Here is a 6,950-nt window from a genome sequence, read left to right as displayed (position 1 = left end):
TCTGTCGGCTAAGGTAGTCTCAGGTTTTGAAAACGGGCCGAAAACTCGTGTAGTGTGTGCTGGACATTAGACTAAGGAAGTAAGGAAGGGAGGGTCAGTGGAGAACACCGGAGCTGAGCTTTTTTTCATTCAGTGTCATCAACAGAAAGAAAAAAGGCCGGAGGAGACGATAAAGACGATAATTAAAATGAGGTCGATAGGTTTAATTTATCGTCCGATTAATTGATTTATCGTTTATCACGACAGGCGGAGAGAAGCAGCGGCTCCTGTAAAACAGAGAGAACAAGTCATTATTTGCAGACTGAGAATAGGACACAGAAATTTAAATTATATATGCTATAGCATGAGGAAACAGTCGACTGGCTGTAGTAATTGGTGCCATGAAAAAGAGTCAGTGAAACACATATTACTATCATGCAGGAAATACAGTGAAGGAAGAAGAGTGATAAATCCAGGCATTCAAAGCAAAAAGATAGGAAGAGTTAATGTGTTCAGTCTGATTGTGTGTGTGTGTGTGTGTGTGTGTGTGTGTGTGTGTGTGTGTGTGTGTGTGTGTGTGTGTGTGTGTGTGTGTGTGTGTGTGTGTGTGTGTGTGCGTACTGAACAGAGGGGAGTTTTTTCTTATGAATCCAAAATCTGCAGGAGAAAATAATTCATTTGGGCAATTACTGTGACCAGGTAATGCAACAAGGAACAATGATGCAAAATAATTGGTTGCAAACTGCAGATGAACCTGAATGTTAACATGGAACTGGCAAGTGTTGGTCATTATTTCATTTAGTTGGTCGTTCTGTGTCAGTTTTTGGGCAGCCTTGGCCCGTCCAACCCTACATGCAGTAGCAAGTGCAATGTAAAACATGCATATTCATTCAAGGTAAAACTATGTAACTGAATAATAACAATAACAATATATAAAAATCAGTTAACAGTTTGTTAATTTTTTATGAGGTATTATGTAAATTTCCACTCTGCCTGCTTGAGTACCTGTTCTAACAGCGTGGAAATTTTAAAACATGTCTTCCTGGTTTTGCTACAGGCTTAAAACTACCTCCTTCCCCTCTTTAATCAGTTTGTTCCAAATCTGCAGGCTTTGATACAATTTCATTGCACATTTCTTCAAATAGTACAGTAGCCTTTGGTTGTTAAGTAAACAACCAACTGAAAACACACAAAAAACAATTGTGAAAAACATTATCATGGTTTAAAGTGTTTTTAAAATAAAATCTGCTTGCGTGTGAAAGAAAGGTGGAAAAAAGCTTCCTGAATAAGCAGAATGTTAGTCTAGACAGGACCTTGGTCTTGCAGAACTTGCCGCTTGATGCAGAATTTTAACCTTCTGTTCTTTTTTTTGCCACTAGTGACCTTTATTCACAGTTATCAGACAGGAAATGGGCAGAGAGAGAAGAGAGAAAGACGTGCAGCAGAGGCATGAAGGCTGGGAACTGAACCCAGGAAGGACACATCAAGGACTGTAGGTATAAGGTGTGACATCTGACCTGCTGCTCTCAGACATCTGTTGAACAGAATTTGCTCCTTTCTCACTCTGTCAACATTTGAATGTTTGTGAAAGAGAACAAACAGTGTCATATTTATCCATTTCTGTTTCTAAATTTCTCCCAAGTTAGTGCAAAAAGTTTTTTTTAAAAAAAGCACTTCTTACCTTTTCATTCATTCATTGTTGAACGTCTTTATAATGAAGAACCTGGTGCATCCTGATGTTTCTTGTCCCTGCTCAGTCGTAACATGCAGTTATCAGCTCAGTGTGAGCCAAAAGCAGCACATAATGGCCATCATGGTAAGCGCTGCCAAATGACTGACATTAGAGGCTCTCCACACTCTTTTATCTAAATTGAATTTTGAGGCCAAAATGTAACTGTTCATTCATTTCATCACATTTGCATTACACTGTCGCAGGTAAACCGATGCTATTATCAAGGGATACTGTGTTATCTCAGACACTCTAACAATTTGTGATTTATGTTTTCAACCATAAAATAAAGCTGCAGAGACATATCAAATAAATATTTCATGCTTTATCAAAGTCTTCCATAAACGAGTAGAGAGAGTTATTGGGTGCAGAAGCACTCCCCTCTCATGGAGAAACGCAGTTTTTAAAACATAGTTATGTTCTGGTTACTACTATACCTTACAGTTGCACAATATCTGAGGAAATGTAAACTGATGCTATTATCAACATGTAAAACATGTTATTGGGCGATTGACTTAATTGATAGCTTAAAAAGACTTCGTGTTCTTAAAAAAAGAAGAAATATCTGCCATCTTCTGGTAAACCTTAATCGTCTGTTTGGTCAATGGGAATGAAACGCTTTATCGATCCACATCTATAATCCTCATACATGCATGATGTCATTAAAAGCTTAATTACAGTATTTGTTACTATTGAATTCCTGCTTGTGCTGGACTGTAATGCCCTTGCCACAAGGTGAGAGTTGTCAGGCAAAGATCACTTGGTGCACATTTTCCAGAAAAATATGTTTGGCTTCATCAGCATATGTCACCAGACTCGTATCCGTGTTTTGCCTGCTCCATTGAGCTATTTTTAAGTAAACTATCCTGGATATTCAGGTGCACATACATTTTCATTTATCTGTCAGTTGGAGCACTGCTCAGCACAGCAAGTAGCTGATTCTGCTCAGCACAAAGTGACCCCTGAGCAGACACCTGAGCATGCATCCCAAAGTTTTATCACCCCAAATCCTGCTGTTTAGACAAACCTATCCGGTTTGCATGCATTGATGGCAGACAATGCCTTCGGTACCTGCTCCTTACATGTTCTGATTTCTGCAGTAACACAATCTGTTTTGTCTTTTGTTTAAATCTTCAAGATGAGCACATTTTTTTCTCATGAGATGTGCTCATAGCTGAAGATTATTGATCCCTGGACCAAAAGCCAAAGCACCACAGGTAGGTGGTTTTAGCTGCAATGACAACCCGCTGTGATGTCTGTCTTTGTCATTAACAACCTTTTCTCTCCACAGTACAGAAGCATGGAGTGTGATGAGTCAGGCAAAATCTTTTTGAGGAGCTCGAGGTGAGTTATTTAAAACCAGAGAAGAAATCCTGTTGAAATAAATCTTTAGCCAAGGAGATGTTCCCTGTCCATCCTACCAGTCATTTATCCAATTACTGTAGTTCAACTTCGGTTTGTTGATTTCCCTGAACGTCTGCACCGGGTTTCTAATGAACCACTCACTCTTCATTCAAGAATTACTTCTCCAGTTTACTCGCACCACCTTGTTTTCTTGCGCTCCTCTTGTGATGTATAATTTTCGGGGATTCGCCTTGGGATTCCCCCGGAGGAGCTGGAAGAAGTGGCTGGGGAGAGGGAAGTCTGGGCCTCCCTTCTGAAGCTGCTGCCCCCGCGACCCGACCCTGGATAAGCGGCAGAAAATGGATGGATGGTTGAATGGATGGATAAGTGAAATTGTTTATTTTTTACCTGCCTACCTCCTCCCTCCATTTGGGTCCTCCTCTTCATCATAATATGACAGTAGCATAGGAGCTAAAGATGATGTTACTATCTTAATAATAGCGGTAATTGTACCCTTAATGGTATTCAAATGATTAACAATCGTGTGGACTATTGCAGCTACAAAACTGTAACATTTAGTTTGTTATTATTAAACGTAAAAAATGAGAAAATTTGAGAAAAACAGCTTGCATGTTACAAAACCAGGTTGCAGCAGTTTTGTCATGTTACAATCAAAAACATTTGCCTATTTTGTTGTAATTTTCTTTTAATTATAACAGACCAGCACAAAGTAAAGCAAAATTGTAAAGGGGAAAGTATCTGAAACATAACTTTTATCTTTTTGTCTAAATAAAAAAAAAAAAAACCCACTAAAAATGAAGTGCGGATATGTACCCCAGCCATTGAAGTCAATATCTAATAGAAGTGCAATTATTACTACAATTATTTTTAGAGTATGTGTCTGCCAGTTCTGCACATTTAGAGAATGTTTTGTGCATTTTTACTTGTGAAGTAACTAAAAAATAGATTGGAGCATTCACTTTCAGCCATTGCCACAGATTCACACAAACTGACTGTATTGACCTCCAAAAATTGTTCCCAACCCTGTCAGGAGAGACACTCCTATTTTTAGCTCTAGTTTTCCGACTGGATGAAGAGCCAGTTTAACTCACACAAAACCAGACTGGAAAATGTACAAACACGTTATTTATTAAAACTGTTTATTGAAATTCAATATTTGTTCACGACAGCCTGAGCTCTGTTCTTTTCAAGGGTCCAGGTAATTAAGTTCATAATTTGCAGGCATCGTCTTCCTGCTGTGACATGACAAAATGTGAAAGAAGTTAATTATAACAGTCACCAGTAAATGAGCCACAGCCCAGCACATTAAGGCAAGGGCACCGAGGCTCCAGCCAGTGTTTGCGGTTCACTTTCTCACAATAGCATTTTAAAAACAAAAGCCTTTTTGCTCTCTTAAACATTTTCAACATGACTGACATTATTGTAATTCAGCCACGTTTTTTTTTTTTTTTATTTGTTTGCACAATAAACCAGATGTGTTTCTTATTTTTGGAAGAAAACCAACATATCTGGATTTGGGTTGCAATATTTTTCCCTTGTATAAGAAGCTTCTCTTTGATTTTTCCTGGCTGCTACAGAGATGACTTTTACTGCAGTGATTGATTATGATTTGTTATGAACGAGTTCAATGCAGCAACAGTCTAAATGTCTACTTAAGGATTTTGGGAGGCATCAGTTTTAAGTCAATCTGATTAGCCTGTATATTGATGAGCTTGAATTAGCAAGAGCTGCCTTGCTTTTGGCTGAGGGCAAAGTCGAGCTTTCTATTTCACACACGTTAAAATCGTGTGTTCAAGTCTTACGGCTCAATTTCAAGACGCATATTGTGAGAAATGGATATATTTCCTTAACATCCATTTTTTTTGTGTGTTTGTGACATGTTTTTTTATCTTGTGGGGAAAGAATAAAACCAATAAAATAAATGTAAATAAAAGTTTGATCTTATAGCAGGTTCTTATTACATGTATGTGTAGAATCACATTAATCTTCATTCCTTCAGACCCTCATCTTGTTTTCCCTTCACCCCCTCCCTCCATCTTTTGCCACCTCCCATTCATTTTCCACTCTTCTTTCATATCCTTCTCCATCGTTTGTCCATTATTCACCTTGTTGCTTCTATCCGTTTCACGCCCTCTGTTTCTCTCACTCATCTTTCATCCTTCATTTATTCTCCGCCTCTTGTCCTCTTTTCCCCTTCTTATTCCTCATTTCCCACTTTTCCCTCCCTTTCTCCCATCCTCCACTCTTTCCTGTCTTTTTTTCACCTTGTTGCCTTTCTCTCTCTCCTCCCCCCACCCCCCCGTTCCCTCGCTGGTTGGCACACTCACTCATTGATAGTGTAGGCGATGTGACCAGCATGCCGAGCAGCTGATCATTATTCTGCCAGCGAGCAGCTGGAGTCAGGGTGGAGTGTCAATTCACCTCCATCTCTCTCTCTCCGTCTCTCTCCTGTGTGAGCAGTGGGATCATGTGGCAACAGGATGACAGCAAGGGATGATGAAAACTACACTAGAGTGCCACTGAGATAACAAAATGGCACAGATAATGCAGCGTCAGTGAGTGTGACGTGCACCGGTTTGGAGTCGAGTTTAGTAATCGTTGAAGGGTCATTTTTGTTCTGCGCGGCACAGAGAAATACCTGAGTGGGGTGTATTTCAGCTCAGTCTCCTCTGGTTTGAAGCGTGTTTGGATTCTTGGTCTTTCTCTTAAACGTAGATTATCTAAGATGATTCAAATGAGTCAGTCAGTTAACATTTTCAGTGTCTTCATTATTTGAAATGTGTGCAGATATGTAATAAATTTTTTTTATAACTTTTCATAAGTTGTTAATAGCTTTGCTTTATTGATTTAATGTCAATCCATAAAGTCTTAAAGCTTCTGGTGGCAAATGCATCTTGTTTGCCTGACTACATAATTGGATCATGTCAAATTTCACTGATAAGCCATCACAGTATTATAGTCTTGAACTACAGTGTTATGGTATACGAGGTGCAGATTTAGAAATATAACATCCTGCATCATGTATGTGATACTGTAGGAAATGAAATGACAAAAAAAATCTACATCACTGCATCCTGATGAGTTTTTAAGCAAATGTCAATTATTTTTGTCGCACTAATTGAATGATAAAGCTGTTCAGAAGTTTCCATTTTAGTTTTTCAAGTATAAACTGTAACAAACCTGAACTGTAGTGGGTATTGTTGTTTGTCTTGTGTGTCTCTGTCTTGGCTCTGTGATGGATTGGTGACCCATCAAGGTTTTGCCCTGCATCTCTCCCTCTGGCAACTGGGAACGGCTCCAGCCTCACTTGTGACACTTAACAGGACAAAACCTGTTTGGGAAATGAAGGGATGGATATGGTGTCCTTTTCTATATTTAGCAACACTCATTACAAGATGAAAGAACATGTAAAGTCAATGCATATAGAATAAATACAATTCTTTGCCACTTGAAGAATTTTTAAAAACATTTTTGCTTACTGATTTTCCTCTTATTTAAGTAATTGCTTGTGTTTATGTTTTGGGATATAGTAAAAAAAAAAATAAAAAAAATAATGCATTTTCTACATTTTTGATGTTGAATGTGTTACGCCCCTGTAAAGGGGAATAATGAAAACACGGACACGATGTTACTGCTCTCGTTTCCAGTGTTGTAATGTTTTAAAACAGTTTCAGACATTACACTGTCACATATGCTGGCACAGTAAAAGAAACCTAGCAAACACAGAACACAGCTAGCACACACAGAACGCTACTAGCCAGGAAGCTAAGGTGAGTTTAGTAGCTCTGTCAAAAAAACTATAATTATTACAGCCACCACAACGCTCCCTGTTCATTCAACAAACATACTAAATAGCTTTAAAGTCACATCTTATATG

This window comes from Poecilia reticulata, chromosome 11 (assembly GCF_904066995.2).
Source record: "Poecilia reticulata chromosome 11, P_reticulata-male-v2, whole genome shotgun sequence".
NCBI lineage: Eukaryota > Metazoa > Chordata > Actinopteri > Cyprinodontiformes > Poeciliidae > Poecilia > Poecilia reticulata.
The sequence above is the reverse complement of the archived record's forward strand: the minus strand, read 5'-3'. Positions refer to the sequence as shown.